Raw genomic sequence first — 19,463 nt, 5'->3', positions numbered from 1 at the left:
GCAGGTTCTGGATTTACAAAGGGTGGAGGAGAGAGGATGAATTTTCTAATCATCATCTTAATGAACAAAAATGGCATACAGAGTATGATTTGAAAGGCATACACTTGATAAATGGCAATATTCAGCTCTTTCCCAGGGGGAAATGCTTGTGAAGGAAGTGCAGTGCCTGGAAGCCACACCCATGCGTGATGGAGTGCGCATCTGCTCAATACAGGCCCAGCCAAAATCTGCAGGTGTCAAAGTGCCAGTAGTGCACACAAAATGATAGAAATGGAGGCAAATTATCTTTTGAAAAGTACCAATATTCCCAAATTTTGTTAATTCTGCATGCATGCCGACATCGTTTGCCTTTTTCCCCTTTATCATGTCATATGTGGAGTTTTATAAAAGTCTAAAAATGAACAATGAAAATTGCTCTCTCTGCAATCAACGGAGCAACCAGATGACCAGGCTGTCATCTCGTCAGCTCTCCTAGGAAAAGCCTTTATAGCACCATTACCATCTTCTTTCCTCCTAAAAAGCAGATTGGAAAGAGGAGCTCTCATTATTGGTATAGAACTTTTGAGAGATATTTCTATGAAGTGTGCAGAAGACTTGCAAATTTTGTGAATCATTGGTTCCCTGTTTGTGGACTGTGAAGCCAATCACTTACAAATTACAGGCCAGATGCTGCCCACCCTCTCACTCTCAGTCCGCAAAAGGCTCTAAATAACTTTGTGAAAATGACACCCTGAATTATTAAAACAAATTTTGTCCCTAAATAAGCTACTCTCTAAGCCAGGATGACGGGCACTGATTGAACAGTGATTTGCTATTATTCTAGAAAATATTGTTTGCCGATGTGATTTATGTACATTCTCTTCGAGTATCTTCTTAAACAGTTTTGTAATAAATATGATATATAGTACTTTATGTTATTATACCGCTTTAATAAAGCAGTTCATTTATCCCTCAAAAAATCCTATGAGACAGAAGTCTTCACATTAAAAAAATTTTTTTAGACATTTATTTATTTTTGATAGAGACAGAGCACAAGTGGAGGAGGGGCAGAGAGAGAAGGAGACACAGAATCCAAAACATGCTCCAGGCTCCGAGCTGTCAGCTCAGAGCCGGACGCGGGGCTCGACCTCACAAACCGGTAGATCATGACCTGAGCCGAAAGCAGACGCTTAACCGACTGAGCCACCCTGGTGCCCCTAGTCTTCACATTTTTATTATGTGATTACAGATGTGGAAAAATGTAATAGTTTGCCTAGAGTCACACACATAATAATGGTATTAGCAACTCTGGGACCCAGAGTTGCTTTTGACTCTTATTCTTGGACTCTGTTAGGTCATCATGTTTTTATTGTTAATATATTGTTAACACAATGTCTTTCAACATTGCACAGGTAATACACAAATATAGTAGTCCATTTACTATATAAATCAATCAATAAATGGACCTAACCATCATTACCATCATTACAACTTAGAAGTTAAAGACAATCCGATAAGTATATTATGGAAAAAAAAAAAAGAATTAGCCACTAATTGCACACATCATGAAACCAGAAATATCTACCTGTATTACTTTCCTAGGACTGCCATAACAAAGTTTCACAAAATGGTTGGTTTAAAACAATAGCATTTATTCATTCACAGTTCTAAAGGCTAGAAGTCCAAAATCAAGATGTTGGCAGTGCGCTGCTTTCTCTGAAGACTCTAGGAAAGAGTCCTTTCTTGCTCAGTCCTAGCTTCCAGCGACTTCTGGAGTTACTTGGGTTCTGGTAGCATAACTCCAGTATTTGCCTCCATCATTATATGGCCTTCTTCTCGGTGTGCCTCTGAATGTCTGGATCCTCTCTTTTTATTAGGAGATCAATCATACTGGATTTGTAGCCTACTCTAATCCAGTATGACTGCATCCTAACCTAACTATGTTATCATCTGCCAAGACCTATTTTCAAATAGGGTCACATTCTGAAATTTGGGGCAGACATGAATTTAGGGGGCTACTATTCATCCTAGTATACAACCCTTGCCAGAAACCACACTAGAACCCTCCCTTCCCTCCACAATACCATAATATAGGACCTCTTTCTTCTCCTTATCTCAAGAGTTGTTAGAACCCTCTCACATTACAGAGTTCTTGGTAATCTTACTCGATCTAGGATGTCAGAGGTACTAAGCAGTCACACGTTGGTAAAGGGGAACAGAGAAGGAGGGAAAGAGACTAAGTGTTTCTAGTACCACAACTTTATTATTGTCCCAACACACTTCGTTTTAAATTTTCACTTCTTTATTTTTCACAAATTCATCTTTCCCCAGATGTCAAAAACTCTGGAGAACTCTTCCTGTGCCTCAACATAAGTGAATTTGTAAAACTGTTCAGAATACACAACAGTAGGTCAAGGTACTTGTTTAAGAATGAACCAAATCATTCTTCAGTAACTATTTTATGTACCCAAAGACCCATTTTCTGTAGTGATTACATGTAGTGGGAATACAAACTGGTGCATCAATCTCATCTTTGATTGAGATACCAGATAGTGGCAGGTAAAAGAAAAGGAGATATATCTTAGAATGTAAGTCACATTTATTCACTTAAAAGCTAGCAAACAAATACACAAACATATATATGAATTCATATAAGCCACTACCACGTGTTAAACAATTGTAGTAGTTTATGATGTGATCTCAGATCATATGGGGTTTTCACTGGCCGCTGTAACAGGTATTAATTTTCACTGTAATGACTGGAAAGGTTAACAAATTTAACTCATCTCTGGAACCCTATTCTTGACTTTCTCCCTCTCATATCCACCCTGTAAAAGTCTCTCATTACTGACAGAGTTGTGTAAAATTCTATTTCCTCCAAAATTTAAAGAATGGGGAGATATTCTGTTTTCACCACAAGCTAAGCCAATGAATGACATTGTCTATGAAAGCATTATTACAGTTTTATAACTCAAGATAATTTTACTTTCAGACATAATTGTGAACTGGTTTAGGTATAAAGAGTATAATACACTGAACATTCTCAGTTATCATAATATTGGCAACACATTGCCTTGTTCATTTAACTTATTTGAAGGCAATATTTGGGACAACAACATGGATGCCCACCAGTTTTTTGGTTGAGGGATGACAAGAGAGGTTAATGTTTTAATCGTGTCTTTTCTCAAATAGTAGTTATTATTTCTTACATAATTTAATCCTTAAGCACTCTGGTAGGCAGTAATTTTCTTCAGTAGCTATTAATTGTTCTCTCTACTTCAAGCACTGTGGAAGGGCTGAAATTGCTAGTCCCTGTGATTGGAAAGGTCTTGCTGATGAGTTCTAAGCAGAAGAGATATGTCAATTTTGGATAGAAACCTTTAATTCCAAGTATAATACCTTTCAGAGTTCTCTTTCACTCTTCCATAGCCTGGGTTCCGAGTTAACTTTAATGAGCAGAATCTCCTGTCAACCTGAATTAGATAAGTGGCATAAGTGAGCAATAAATCTTTGTTGTTTAATAGCACAGAAATTTGGCTGATATATGTTACTGTAGAATACACTTCCCTCACTGATACCACTTTACATTATCACTTGACATATCAAGTGTTACATAAGGCAACTAGATTATGTATTTGTGGGAGTCAATGACAAAATTTCACACTTTGCTTTTATTCTCCTAGCTTTGAGAACTGTATGTTGACTTAGAGATCATTGGTTCAAAATTTTAGTAAAATTAGAACAAGCAATCATAAAAGTTGTACGGAGACATCACGATTCTGGATTTCAAGCTATATTACAAAGCTGTAGTGATCAAGACAGTGGGCTACTGGCACAGAAACAGACACATATATGAATGGAACAGAATAGAAAACCCAGAACTGGACCCACAACTATACAGTCAACTAATCTTCAACAAAGCAGGAAAGAATACCCAGTGGAAAAAGTCTCTTCGACAAATGGTGCTGGGAAAACTGGATGGCAACATGCAGAAGTATGCAAATGGACCACTTTCTTAAACCATACACAAAAATAAATTCAAACTGGATGAAAGATCTAAATATAAGCCAGGAACCATCAAAGTCCTAGAGGAAAACACAGGCAACAACCTATTTGACCTTGGTGAAAGGAACTTTTTTACGAAACACATCGCCAAAGGCAAGAGAAACAAAAGAAAACACGAACTACTGGGACTTCATCAAGAAAAAAAAAGCTTCAGCACAGTGAAGGAAACAATCAACAAAACCATAAGGCAGCCTACTGAATGGGAGAATTTATTTGCAAACAACATATTAGATAAAGGGTAGTATCCACAATCTATAAATAATTTAATAAATGCAACACCTGAAAATCCAAGAATCCAGTAAAGAGATGAGCAAAAGATTTGAATAGACACTTTTCTAAAGAAGACACCCCAATGGCCAACAGACACATGAAAAGATGCTCAACATCCCTCATCATCAGGGAAATACAAATCAAAACCACATTTAGATACCACCCGACACCTGTCAGAATGGCTAAAATTAACAACACAAGAAACAACAGGTGTTGGCAAGGATGAAGAGAAAGAGGAACGCTTCTGCACGCTAGTGGGAATACAAACTGGTGCAGCCACTCTGTAGAACCATATGGAGGTTCCTCAAGAAACTAAAAATACAACTACCCTACGATCCAGCAATTGCAGTATTAGGTGTTTACCCAAAGGATATAAAAAATTCAGATTCGAATGGGTAAATATACTCCAATGTTTATTGCAGCATTTATCAACAATAGCCAAACTATGGAGAGAGCCCAAATGTCCATCGACTGATGAATGAACAAAAAAGATATGGCATATATACACAATGGAATATTACTCAGCCGTCAAAAAATGAAATCTTGCCATTTGCCATGATGTCAATGTAGCTAGAATGTATTATGCTAAGCAAAATAAGTCAATCAGAGAAAGACAAACACCATATAATTTCACTCATATGTGGAATAAGAAATAAAAATGATGAACATAGCAGGGAAAAGAAGAGGTGGGTGGGGGATGGGCTAGCTGGGCAATGGGTACTAAGGAGGACACTTGTGATGAACACTGGGTGTTGTATGTAAGTGATGAATCACTGAATTCCACCCTGAAACCAATATTGCAGTGTTTTAATTAATTTTAAATTGTAAAAATAAATTACAAATAAAAATTTTTATATAATTTTATAATAATTTCCACTTGCTCATGACAAGACTAGCTGTCTTTGCACCATTGCCCTTATAAGCATTTTCTTTAAATTCTGATTTTAAATCAGTAAATTCAATCTGCCTCGGCCGTTTGCTTAGACTCTATTGCATAATTTCAAGAAAGCCAAAGGTGTTTGACTTGTACTCTGTTTCAATTTTACTAACACTCAATCATAATTAATTTTGATTATCTTAGGCTAAATTAGAAGCAATAGGTAGCTCTGCAGGAAAGGAAAAGGATCAGGACACCTTACCAAGTACCCAGTAGGCAACCCCAACCTAATTTAAGGTATGCTTGATATGTAGCAATAGACCCTGGTCAAATAGCAGGTGATTCTCTAAACAGAATAAAAGTAGCAGCTGTATCCCTGCTCAGACACAGTAAGTTTGTATGAACACGGTGCTTTTCATTAGGCAATCAATAATATATTTTATTGGTTCCAGAACACTGCACAAAACCCACTAGAAGTCATCTCACTCTACTGTTTGGTGTGAACAGCACAATTAACCAAAGAAAAAAATAAATTAGTTTTTCTGAAATCTGGAGGTTTTCTAGTTGTAAAAGCCCAATTACAAATTAGCAAGCTGTGAATAATCAGATTACAAAATAATCAGTCTCGAAGCAGCAAGCACTTCCCCTGTAAAAATCTGCAAAGATTTACAAAGTTCAAGTTATATAGTAATTGATGGAAAATGGAAAGAGCAAGAATAGATATTAAACAGAATCTGATTTTACCTCAAATGTTAGATTTACTCTAAGTTTTTAACATTTCTTCTCTTAAAGAGGTAAAGATTTTGAAGGAAGGCTATGTCAAGTCGGAAGAGTTTTTGCACATCTGAACTTCAGATTATTTGCTAACAAAATACTCTCTTTTATTTTATGCTGATATTTCCTCCTTTTTTATCATGTGGTATCATTAATACAGTCAATTTAATTTCACATCAAAAATATCATTTAACATTTTATAGTGTTGAGGCGTATCTGTTACTCTGCCTATTCTGAGTATACCACCATAAAATGGCACAATTTCATGTCCAGCATTTGAGTTTTTATTACCTCAAGAAAAGAATGTGAAAGCAAAACCAAAAAATTCTTTCAAAAGAAATATATGCCAAATAAAACTCTTCTGCTTCCATCTTTATTTTCTTGCAAGGGTCTTTCCCCCTTGAAACTGGGTTCCTACTCAAAATGGAGTATTTTTCTCCCTCCCTCCATATTCTTGCCTCTGCAGGTACTGACTGAGCCACCCAGGCACCCCTCGTGAAAAACTATTATAAAAATCGTGTATAGCTCATGAATTTAGCATCCATTTACATGGATGGGGAAAATGATGGGAAAATGAGATCTCTGAGCATGTATTTTCTTTATGATGCAGGTAGTCTGTTTGTAGTTGTCAAAGTGCTGGTAACTTTTGCACTTAAACTGATAAACTAGAAGAATTCTTCCTTTAAGGATTAGTAGTCTTCTATAAAATCAATTTTGTCTTTTCAGACAAATCGTCATCAACCATCATCATCATGATACTTCCTACATAGAGTTTCCTCATATCACTTTCATATGTGAAGCAAAGTAGGAGGCTTTGAAGCTTTCACCAGGCACTTGTAAATTATCACCTCTGTATGAAATCCAAAGTCTTCCATGGTGACCCCTGAATCTACTGATGCCCAAAGTGCTGTGTTCCAAGACGTTCAAAACTGATACCTCTTTGGTCGCTCAGATGATGAAAGATTTCCAAAGCAAGAGTTAACTTATCATTTTGTCCATCCGGGCACAAGAGTTATATTGCTTCTCCTAAATCAATCTGAGTAGAAGTAAATTTTATTAAGAAAGTCTTTAGATCAGCTTACATGACCCTATATGTCCTTAAGGGCAACACATTGCTCCTAGAATTTGTTTTAGTCCGGGTCTCCAAACTTCAGACCTTTGAAAAGTACCTCCATGACTCTGCCAAATCTGTATACTATCTTCAATAAACTTAAATAAGTTTATTGCTTAACCTTATTTTGTTCTAAACAGTAATAGCCATAAACCTATCATTTTGAATCATGCTTGTTCTAATGCACACTAAAATAAACACGATGAAAATACAAAACATATGACCTTATATCACTTGCAAAAATGCAGAGTGACAATACTGAATGTGCCACATGGAGAAATGCCTTTTATTGGATTGTTTGCCAACCTTCCACCTTAGTGTTTCCACTGCAGGTATAATTGAATATGCATCTCTCAAGTTGTGAGGGACTAACCTGAAATAAAATGACACATTTAGGACATTAGTTTGAAGTTTTATTTCATTTTCATTCAAAGTTTCCCATTATTCCACAACATATTTGTTTTAATATAAACACTCTTTTTTTCTTTCATAGCTACCTTTTTAGTAAAATATGTACTCCTAAATGATGTATTGATTTTGTAGCATTAAATATAAGTGTTAATTTTGGTTTGTTCACCCAACAAATAATAATTGTTTTTTTATGTATCAAGCACGACTCTAGACAATGGGTTCAAAGAGTGGACAAAATAATGAAGTCCTTAATTTCATGAAGCTTACACTGAAGATAAATAATAGATCCATTAAATGAATAAATTTATAGATAATACCAACAAATGAGTCAAATTATAAAAAAATGATAAATAACAATAAGAATAAAAATGGCAGTGGGTTGGAAATAATCTGGGGACTGAGTAACTAGAAGAGTTTTTACATGAAGAGGCAAGATCCATTTAAATAAGCTCAGAGTTGGTAGTTCAGTTCTCATCTCTCATCTGGAGAAAAGATTAGGAATATGGTCTTTCTAGGCTTGGAATCCATGTTCTATTAATATAGTAGGTTGTATGTAGCAAGGGACGTGAATTCGTTCCTGTTGGCACCCCTATTTACATACTCATCCTCACTTTGCAGATAAAGAACATGGGACTTAATGATAATATTTTATTTTTTCAAGTTCACCAAGATAATAAAGGTAGAATTAAAACTAGTGCAGTGCTTCTTAAATTTCACTGTAATGAGAATTCCCTAGAGATGTCTTTTAAAAAACTGTTATTGGATTTCCACTCTCTAGATCTTCTAATTTAATTGTTAGGTATGACCTGTGGTTTGAGATCTTTAACAGCTCACCAGATAGGTCTAATGTGTGGTGAAGATTTAGAACTAAGATTTCCCTGCCTTCTGGTTTTGTGTTCTTTACATTCTGTCATTTTCTTCCCGAGGCACAAGACTAACCTAGATCTGGAACACAGTGGTTAGATTTATAGAGTTCAGGTAACTCCTCCAAGAAGGGTAGTAATTAACACATTAGGGAAAAAAATTGAACAGTAGAGAGGTTTATTAAAAAATATTTGAGTAGAGAAATTTTGGTGTACCTCTATTGACATTTATAGGAAGAGAAATTCCAGATAAGAGTAATATGCCAAAAATCTGGCAAAAGCAAAAATATAATTTTTGATTTAAAAAATATTCATTATTAATTTTGAGAGAGAGAGAGAGAGTGCACACATGTGTGCGTGTCTGAGCAGGGGAGTGGCAGAGAGGAATAAGGATATAGAGAGAATCCCAAGCTGGCTTTTTGATGTCAGCACAGAGCCCAATGTGTGGCTCAATCTCACAAACTGTGAGATCATGACATAAGCCAAAATCAAGAGTTGAATGTTTAACTGAGTGAGCCACCCAGGAGCCCCCAAAAGAGATTTTTTTTTGAAGTTTTCTAATATTTATTCCTATCATTTGTTTTCTTTTGCCCAGCCATTTCCAGCCATTTATTGAAAGTTGCAATGATTTTGTTAAAAGTTTGCATGGAAGTTGCTACAGCTGATGTCAAAGAAGTTACTGCCTATGTTGTCCTCTAGAATTTTGATGGTTTTCTGTCTCACATTTAGGTATTTCACCCATTTAGAATTTATTTTTGTGTATGGTGTAAAAAAGTGGTCTGGGTTCATTCTTTTACAGGCTGCAGTCCAGTTTTCCCAGCACCATTTATTGAAGAAAGAGACTGTGTTTTTTCCATTGGATATTATTTCCTGTTTGTTAAAGATGAGTTGACCATATAGTTGTGGGTCCATTACTAGAGTTTTTATTCTGTTTCATTGATCCATGTGTCTGTTTTTGTGCCAGTTCAATACTGTCTTGATCACTACAGCTCTGTAATATAACTAGAAGTCTGGGATTTTGATGCTTCTAGCTTTGCTTTTCTTTTTCAAGATTGCTTTGGCTATTTGGGATATTTTTTGGTTCCATACACAAAATTTTAGGATTGTTTCTGGTAGCTCTATGAAAAATATTAGTGATATTTAAAAAAAATTTTTAAATGTTTATGTATTTGAGAGAGAGAGAAAGAGACAGAGTGCAAAGGGCAGAGAGATACAGAGACACAGAATCTGAAGCATGCTCCAGGTCCTGAGCTGTCAGCACAGAGCCCGATGTGGGGCTCAAACTCATGAGCTGTGAGATTATGACCTGAGTCTAGGTCAGACATTTAGATGATGGAGCCACCCAGGCACCCCTGGTGGTTTTTTTATAGGGATTGCAATGAATGTGTAGATTGTTTTGGGCAGGACAGACATCTTAACAATATTTGTCCTTCCAACCCATGGGCATGGATTTGTTTTTAATTTCTTTGTATCATCTTCAATTTCTTTCTTCACTGTTTTATAGTTTTCAAAGAACCTCTTTAGTTAGGTTTATTCCTAGGTATCGTATGGGTTTTGGTGCAATTGTAAATGGGACCAATTCCTTGATTTCTCTTTCTGCTACTTCACTATATGTGTATAGAAATGAAACAGACTTCTGAATGAATTTGTATCCTGTGACTTTACTGAATATAGTCATCAGTTCTAGCAATTTTGGGGTGGAGTGTTTTCAGTTTTCTTTACATACAGTATCATGTCATCTGCAAATAGTGAAAGTCTGACTTCTTCCTTGGTAATTTGTATACCTTTTATTTTTTTATATGACTGCTGAGTCTAGGACTTCCCATACCATGTTAAATAATAGCAGTGAGACTATACCTCCCTGTCTTGTTCCTAACCATAGAAGGAAAGCTCTGTTTTTCCTCATTGATAATGACACTAGCTGTGGGTCTTTCCTATATGGCCTTTATGATGTGGAGATATGTGTCAATCCCGAGGGTAGGTATGAATCCCTAGTTTGATATTTCTCCTGAAGCAAGGGAAACAAAATCAAAAATAAAGAACAACAGAGAAAGAAGAACAACAACAAAAACTAAAAGGCAACCTTTGGAATGGGAGAAGATATTTGCAAAGACATATTTGATAAAGGGTTAATATCCAAAACCTATAAAGAACTTATCAAATGCAACACCCCACCCGTCACCAAAAGAAATCCAGTGCAGAAATGGGCAGAAGACATGAATAGACATTTTTCCATAGAACACATCCAGGTGGCTAATAGATACATGACAAGATGCTTGCCATCACTCATCATCAGGGAAATGCAAATCAAAATTACAATGGGATACCACTTCATATCTTTCAGAATCGCTAAAATAAACAACACTAGAAACAACAGATGTTGGTGAGGATGCAGAAAAAGGGGAACCCTCTTACATAGTTAGTGGGAATGCAAACCAGTGCAGATACTCTGGAAAGCAGTATGGAGGTTCCCCCAAAAATTAAAAATAGAACTATCCTATGATTCAGAAAATTCACTACGAGATATTTACCCAACAGGATACAAAAAATATTGAACTGATGGGATACATGTGCCAAAAAGTTACAGCAGATTTATAAGTAATACCTAAATTATGGATAAAGCCCAAATGTCCATCAACTGATGGATGAATAAAGAAGATATGTATATATACACACACAATTGAATATTAATCAGTCACAAAAAATAAGAGTGAAATCTTACTATTTTCAATGATGTAGATGGAACTAGAGAGTATTATGATCAGCAAAATAAGTCAGTCAAAGACAAATACCATATACTTTCACTCACATGTGAAATTTAAGAAACAACAGATGAGCATAGGGGATAAAAAGAGAGAGGCAAACCATAAAACAGACTCTTAACTATAGAGAATAAACTAAGAGGTGCTGGATAGGAGGTGGATGGAGAGATGGGTTAAATCGGTGATGGGTATTAAAGAGTACACAGGTATTGATGAGCACTGTATGTTGTATGTGAGTAATGAATCACTAAATTCTACACTTGAGACTAACACTAACTGAAATTTAAATAAAAACGTGAAAATAAAAGACCAATAGAATATATTTAGAGTATTTAGGGGCGCCTGGGTGGCTCAGTTGGTTGAGTTTCTGACTTCAGCTCAAGTCATGATCTCATAATTGTAGGTATGAGCCCCACATGGGGCTCTGTGCTGACAGCTCAGAGCCTGGAGCCTGCTTCGGATTCTGTGCCTCCCTCTCTCTCTCTACCCTTCCCCCACTTGCACTCTGCCTCTTTGTCAAAAATGAATAAATATTAAAAAGAATTGTAAAAAGAGTATTTAGAGCCCCAAATCCCCTCCTTGCCTTAGCTGGGTAGATGATTGTCATATTTATTTTCACACCAGTGGAAGTATGGGAATTTAATCTCAGGAGAGGACTCTGAACTGCCTAATAACAGGTATATACCCTCACTCTAACAGCAACCATTACCCTAACCTAAACTCTCTGGAGCTGTGTCTGAAATGCAGGATACCAGGCACATACCCTCATACTAACCATCAATCCAACCCTAACCCTCACCCTAATCCTAGATCTGAGAATGTGGTTCCTGAACACACACACGCACACACACACACAAAAAAAAAAAAAAAAAAAAAAAAGCTGAGGAGCAGCCTAGTTATTCTGAAGAAGTTCCCAAACTTTGAAGAATTGGTAATATTCCTGTAAATGGTTGTGAAGGTAGAAATAAAAGCAGAAGGAACAATTGAACATCTATTTAAAGATTATTTAGAGTCCTAAATTCCCTCCCTGCCCCAGCTGTGTAGAATGGCTGCCATGTTTATTCTCACCCCAGCAGAAGTCTGGGATTTTATTCTCTGGAGAGGTCTCTGAACTGCAGCTAACTAGACACAAACCCTCATGCTGGCTCCAACCCTAATCCTAAACATGAGAAAAAAAGAAAAGAAGATTTAGTATAGATGTGCAACGGAATATCACTCAGAAATAAAAGAGAATGAAATCTTGCCGTTTGCAGCAAGGATGGAGCTAGGGACTATTACGCTAAGTGAAATAAGTGAGTCACACAAAGACAAATACCCTGGATTTCATTCACATGTGAAATTTAAGAAACACATGAACAAACGTTAGGCAAATCTAGAAGGAGACTTTCATCTATAGAGAAAAAATTGATGGTTACCAGAGGGTAGGTAGGTGGGGTCATAGGTTAAATACGTGATGGAGATTAAAGAGGACACTTGTGATGAATGCAGAGTGATGTACTGAAGTGTTGAATCACTATATTGTACACCTGAAACTAATTTTACACTGTATGCTAACTAACTAGAATTTCAATAAAAAACACACAAAAAAGAAAAATGTATGAAAATCCGTGTGTGTGTGTGTGTGTGTGTGTGTGTGTGTGAGAGAGAGAGAGAGAGAGAGAGAGAGAGAGAGAGAGAGAAAGTTTCTGTGTCTTACTCTAAACTCTTGAAATGCCCAGAGCAATTTTGCTTATTTTCTATCTTATAGATTTTAGTACATATTAAACATCTGAACTCAAATTTTCAAACGGTTTTTCTGATGCAACTCTCACCTGATAGGTTTCTTGTTTGAATTCTTAGTTTAGCTACCCACACCAAATTTCATTCGATTAGAAAGACAATGCTGTATATCATTACTGAGAGTTGATTTCCACTTAGTGGAGAAACCAGCTCAAAAGCCACATGAAATTCACCAAGAAATATCTTTACTTCATTACAAAAGAGTAAATTATATGTATCTAAATAAAAGTATAAGTAATTTTCTTCTTTCTTATTTTGTGTAATGAATATTTTGCAATGCAAAACTTTAAACCAGAACAAAAAGCATGAGTTATATAGTAATTCAATTAGGATTTTGACACAAAATATCATCAGACACAGAAACACAAGTTTGTTTGTTTGTTTTCTATTATCTCTGTAAGTAAAGAAACCTAGATCAATGTGAGAGGTTCTAGTACTGTAAATTTCTTGATAGTATTCTCTCTAATTTTTTTTTCTGAAAAGTCAAGAAAGACATATATTAATCTGCTTCCTAGAAAAAAGTTGGGGAAGCACAAATGAGATATTGTGGGAACAAATGGGTTGCTTGGTTTTGGTTTCATGACCAGACTTAGGCTGAATTCACTTTAGTCTTATCAGCACAAAGACTCTTCAAGAGAGATACCAGTGGTAAACCATAATCATAAGGCAACTATCAATCATGTGTCATCCAGAGCCATTCTTTTAATATTCACAAGGTAAAGCTTACGTGTAAAACAGGAAAGTTCAAGTTACCTTTAGAAACCCCATATTTTTAAAGGAGAACTGAGAACAAATATTAGTAATGAGAATTCTAATAACACAGCCTCCTGTCACCAACAACCTAAATTATATGCAGGTGAAAGTTGAAAAAAAAATAGTGAAGCATGACTATTTTGTCTGCAACATGTTTCACTTAAAAATTCAAGATAATTTCCACAACAGTCGTAAGGAATTCTGGCATATATCTCTACATACTAATGTGTAATAGTCACTGACAGACATGTGTATATGTACTAATGTATGCCTCAACATAAAATGTAATTGGTCCCAACAATTTGCTCCTATGTAAAAACTCATATATGTGACTGTTGTGATCCACTGTCCTTAATAGAAAAGTTCATTGGTTTTATTAGTGGACAATGACGTTAAAAAGTCAACTCGTAAACTCGGTATTAGGCGTTCATAATTAAATTCATCAGATAAATGAAAACTTAGTACTTTAGTTTTTAATATGTAAAGATTATTGGATCAAGTAAGAACTGATAGCAGCTGAAGAGCAAACTCTCATGTGTAGTTTTGTGACTACACAGATGAATAACAATATAACCTTCAGGAACAACACGAGGGGCAATTTTTAAAAAAAAACAAAGAAAATGTTTTCTCCCTCTTCTTAAGATAAGTATTAGGTAAAATATCATTCTCCTGCCAGAGTTCACTGGGTAGAGATCTAAATCACACTGATGGTAAGAATAAAATGTATTATGGGAGATATGGGTTTCCGCACTCTGAGTGAGACCAGGCAACGTCCAAACTCCAAACTTCTCTAAGTGATCACATTTCCATGATGAGTAAATTGATCTATCTATCTGTCAGGTATCTATTTATCTATATGTATCCAACCACCCATCCACCTATCCACCCATTCTACCATATTTCTATTTACTCACCCATATGTACTAATGATTTATATAATAAAAAATCATATATAAAAATTTTTTATATAATAAAAAATGGAGTATGGATGGGAATGAAAACTTGTAAGCATAATTTTTTGTTTTTTCTTCATCAAATATGTTGTGCTTCCTTGTGTGAGAAATTGGAACCATTGCTTGAGGAGTCTATGGGGATAATCACTGATATAAAATAACTTAGGACTTCCATATACTAAGGCCACATACTAAGAATTTTTTTGGCTGACTAATAAACAACATAGTTCATTGCATTGCAAAAAATAAAAATAAAAGATTCCACAGAACTGCAAAAGAACTTATGTTTATCATTAAAAAGGCCAAATAACAGTGATAGGTTAAGAGATTTCCTTTAAGTAATTTATTTATAAGTCAGACAAGTGTTAACTACCACTTTATCAATTTCTGAGGCTCAATTTTTAACCTTAATTTTGAAAACATTATGCTGTTGTATCTAATTTGACACACGTAAATATAGTCATGTGGTCATAACTAAATCTCTTTCAACAAACTGTCTCTAGCCCCTTGAAGCCTTGCTAAACTGCCTCATTCTTCTACTTTGTGACAAACCCACAGATATGGTAAGGTTCAAAGGGCTTATTGAACAAATATGGAGGAATAACAAAATAAGGTTATTTACTGGCACTTATAATATTCCTAAATATGAAAAAAAAAACAAACAAGCACTGGATATTTGATCTGTATGATAAAACCCTTACTAGCTTTACTGGTCTTTATGATGATTTTTATTTCTGAGAGTTGAGACATCTTCAAAATATTAAGTATGTTTTAATCAACAGATTGATATGCAAAGATAAACAAATGAAAAGTATCCCTTTGGAAAGAATGGCTTTTATTAGTGAACAAGAAACTATCCCGTTTTATAAAAATACCTTAGATGTATCATTTTTGCCTTAGTAGATCACAAACATAAACCCTGCTTTGAACAGAGAAAAATGCATTAAAGACAAATAGGATATTTGCACATTTCAAGACAATGCTGCATAAATTCTAGCAGCTTAGGGGGAGGGTATCAGGACGTTAAGTTCAGTATCCAGGCTACTGGTAAGCTGATTTTGCCAGACTGTGATGTCAAACACAAAGTATCTAACAGCTCATAGAAGCAGAAAAGGCTAACAACTCCCACATTCTGTGTTCTGTGATGGAATCTTCTCTGAATATCCCCAGGCCACTGTTCTTATTTATTTCCACAAAACAAGATTATTTTAGGTTGTGAGAGAAGACAAGCTTCACTTAATGAACATCATTTGGAGAATACTGTTGTGAGGTGTTTGATTCCAATTGATTGTAAATGTTTCCGCTAGTCACCAGAGGCTACAGACTCACACACAGCGCCACACACGCACATCTGAACTCCTTGATGAGAACAAATAAAAGAAGCCTATCGTATTACCCACACTTTGTGAAGAAAGTCAACTACAGCTAATTCTGTGTTGCTCATTGTACAGTTTGTGGAATATTCAGGCAATTGTTCAAACATCCGTAAATGTGAGAATCAGATACCCGGGCTTTAATCCAGGCTACGTCACTTACTGAGACACATCACAGAAAGTTAACTTGTGAAAAAGAGGATAAGGCAGTGACATCCTCAGGTTTATGTACACATTAAATATGGTATTATATACACAACTATTTAAGTTTCAAAGTTGAATTAATGTTATTAAAAGCCTTCAGGCTCGCAAAGTATGCAGAGATATCAGTAACAAGAACCTATGGAGACAGAGAGAATGTATTCACTGACTAGAGCCACCATCACAAAGTACCACAGATTGGGTGGTTTAAACACAGAAAAAATTATTTCCTCACAGTTCTGATGTCTAGAAGTCCAAGATCAAGATATTGGCAGGGTTGGTTTCTTCACAGACCTCTCTTTTTGGCTTTTCTGTGTGTGTCTTGTCCCTGTGTATATAAACGGTCTTTCTTTTTTGTGTATCTTTCTTAATGTCCTAATCCTTTCATAGGAGGACACTACTCATAACTGGATTAGGGCCTACCCTCACGACCTCATTTTAACTTAATTGTCCCTTTAAGTACTTTACCTCCAAATACAGTCACATTAGAAGGTACTGGCCTTAGGACTTCAACTTATGAATGAGAGGGTGGACACATTCAGACCATAACTGAGAATGTCAGAATTATCAGAGATAATGTGGCAGGTGGACTGGCTACAGATTCCCTGAAGGGTCAGTCAGATAATCTATAGCATAGTTTAGAACTAAGAGTCTTCAGGGCAGGAAACTTCTCTTGGAGAGTTTGAAAGCTCCAGAATCTTAGCACCTTACACACAGTAGGCTCTCATTCATTGTTGGGTAGATAGAATGAAAGGGAACTCAGGATTGATTCAGGTAGGCATCTATATATGTATATATTTATGAATAATAATTCGTCTTTCCAATTATACCTATTAACAAAAGCATTGATTTATCAACATATTATATATAAGAAAATATATTAATATATAATATATTGAGGTATTATACCTATGTGTGTATATATATATAATTACTTTATAATATATTAGATCATACATGATATTGATAAACCTATAATGTATATATTATGTAGAAGTGGAAAGACTAGGAGGAACTTGTCCTTTGAAACAGAAATGGAATGTGAACTAACATAGTAGTACTTCAGAACAAAGAAAAGCTGAATTGAATTACTATTTAGGAGATAAACTCTGTAAAACTGGAGGATATTTTAGATGTTACAGTTTGCCAGTGTAGGAATAACTCTACATTTCAGGTTTGTGTAACTGGATGTATGGACCTGCTGCTATTCCTTAAGATTAAGAGGACTGGCAGAAATACATTTTAAGGAGAAGAGGTTGAGTGCAGTTTTGAACATGATATTCTTGAGATGCACTCAAGATTGCCTAGGGATATTTCAAAAATACAGTGTATATGTGTGTCTGTATGCATGTATATATATCACACTGCAGTAACAAATTTTTCCAAGCTAGAGAATTATATTTTGTATGATTATGCATAGATGCTAATTTTAGGCTTAGATAATTGGACATCTACTATGTTTGAGTACAGTAACAAAACAAGATAATCTCTAATGTCAGCAGTAACAATGTAGATATTAATCAAATAATCACACAAAGAAGTATAAAATGTGACCTATTGGTGAGCAGTGGGAGGAAGTCTCCTGGATTTAGTGATGTGAATGTAACTAATACCCTCTCCAAGTCCTTCCTCCCTTGATTCGTGAATCCCCCTGTCGCCTTGAGCATTGGTGTAGGTTGTACGTATGTAAGGAGGTAGGCTCTGTGAATGTACATGCATTTACATGTATTTGGGAAGTTTGGCTTTGAAAATGGGAAGACAATTGATAGCATATAGGTGCCAAGGTATGTGAGGTCAAATGAAGGAAATGCTATTTTTTTTTTAATGGCAGATAATTCCGAGAAAATTGACAAACTTACTGGAAGGGTCCAGCTGACAGAAAAATTATATATAATTGATGGAATAAAACTGCTAATGCTGTAAAGGGATGAAATGCAAAGCCCACATGAAGAGTCTGATCTAAGACAGGAAGAAGGGTGTTCCTCAAGCTTAACAGGACACAAAGAGAACAGTACGTATGCAGACGTCACAAGACTTGTATTATGCTTGGTGGTGAGACAATGCGAGAGTACTATGCAAAAGCTGCTGATTTAAAAATATATATGTATTTTTTAAAATAATTGTAGGTTCACACAGCAGTTGCAAGAAAATAGTAGAGTCCCTGTGTATCATCTACCCAGTTTCTCCTAAAGATAACATCTTATACAATGAAAGTACAATTATTAAAACCAAACTACCAGCTTATTTAGATTTCAACAGTGGTTGTACAGTTCTTTCAGATTTTATCGCATGAAAAGATTAAAGTAAATACCACCACAAACCAGGAAGCAAGACTGAGCCATTGACCCCAAAGAAACTACCTCAGGCTACTCTTTTTAAAAATTTTTTTAATGTTTACTTATTTTTGAGAGAGAGAGTACAAGCAGGGAAAGGGCAGAGGGAGAGGGAGACACAGAATCTGAAGGAGGCTTCAGGCTCTGAGCTGTCAGCAAAGAGCCTGATATGGGGCTCAAACTCACCGACTGCAAGATCATGACCTGAGCCAAAGTTGGTTGCTTAACTGACTGAGCCACCCAGGCGCCCCGTACTTTTCAAAGTCACAAATGCCTCTCTTTACCCTAACCCCGGGCAACCACTGATCTCATCTACATTACCATAAATTTGTCTTATCCAGAAAATTATATAAATGGAATCACACAATATGCAACCTTTTGAGATTTTTTTTCCTTTAACAAAATGCCCTTAAGATCCGTCCAATTTGTTGTGTTTATCAATAATTTGTTCCTTTTTATTGCTGAGCAGTAGTCCAGTGTATGAGTGAACCATAATTTGTTTAGTCATTCACCCACTGAAGAACATAGGGACAGTTTTCAGGTTTTGGCTATTACAAATCTACAATGAACATTCACGAAAACTTTGTGTGGACATAGGTTTTCATTCCTCTGTGATAAAATTCCAGGAGTGGGATTCCTGGGTTATACAACAAACGTGCATTTTTCTCTACAGAAACTGCCAAACTGTTTTGTAGGAAAGATAATCTTCAGAGAATGAGAGGGATGAAGGAATAGGGTGGTAGATTGTAAATATTTGAGGAATGTAATCAAATTTTGAAACATATGCTAGCTTTCATATAAAGGTAATATTTAAATGAGTTATTACTGAGATTTTTCAAATATTCTCCCATCAAAAGCATCTACACACATTGAATATATTTAAATACTATTACATATGAAGGAGCCTGTCACATGTCCACCTAGAGTTTATCATGTGTCCTACTATATACTGCTCATCA

The sequence above is a fragment of the Prionailurus bengalensis genome, chromosome A2 (genome assembly GCF_016509475.1).
Source record: "Prionailurus bengalensis isolate Pbe53 chromosome A2, Fcat_Pben_1.1_paternal_pri, whole genome shotgun sequence".
Classification (NCBI taxonomy): Eukaryota; Metazoa; Chordata; class Mammalia; order Carnivora; family Felidae; genus Prionailurus; species Prionailurus bengalensis.
The sequence above is the reverse complement of the archived record's forward strand: the minus strand, read 5'-3'. Positions refer to the sequence as shown.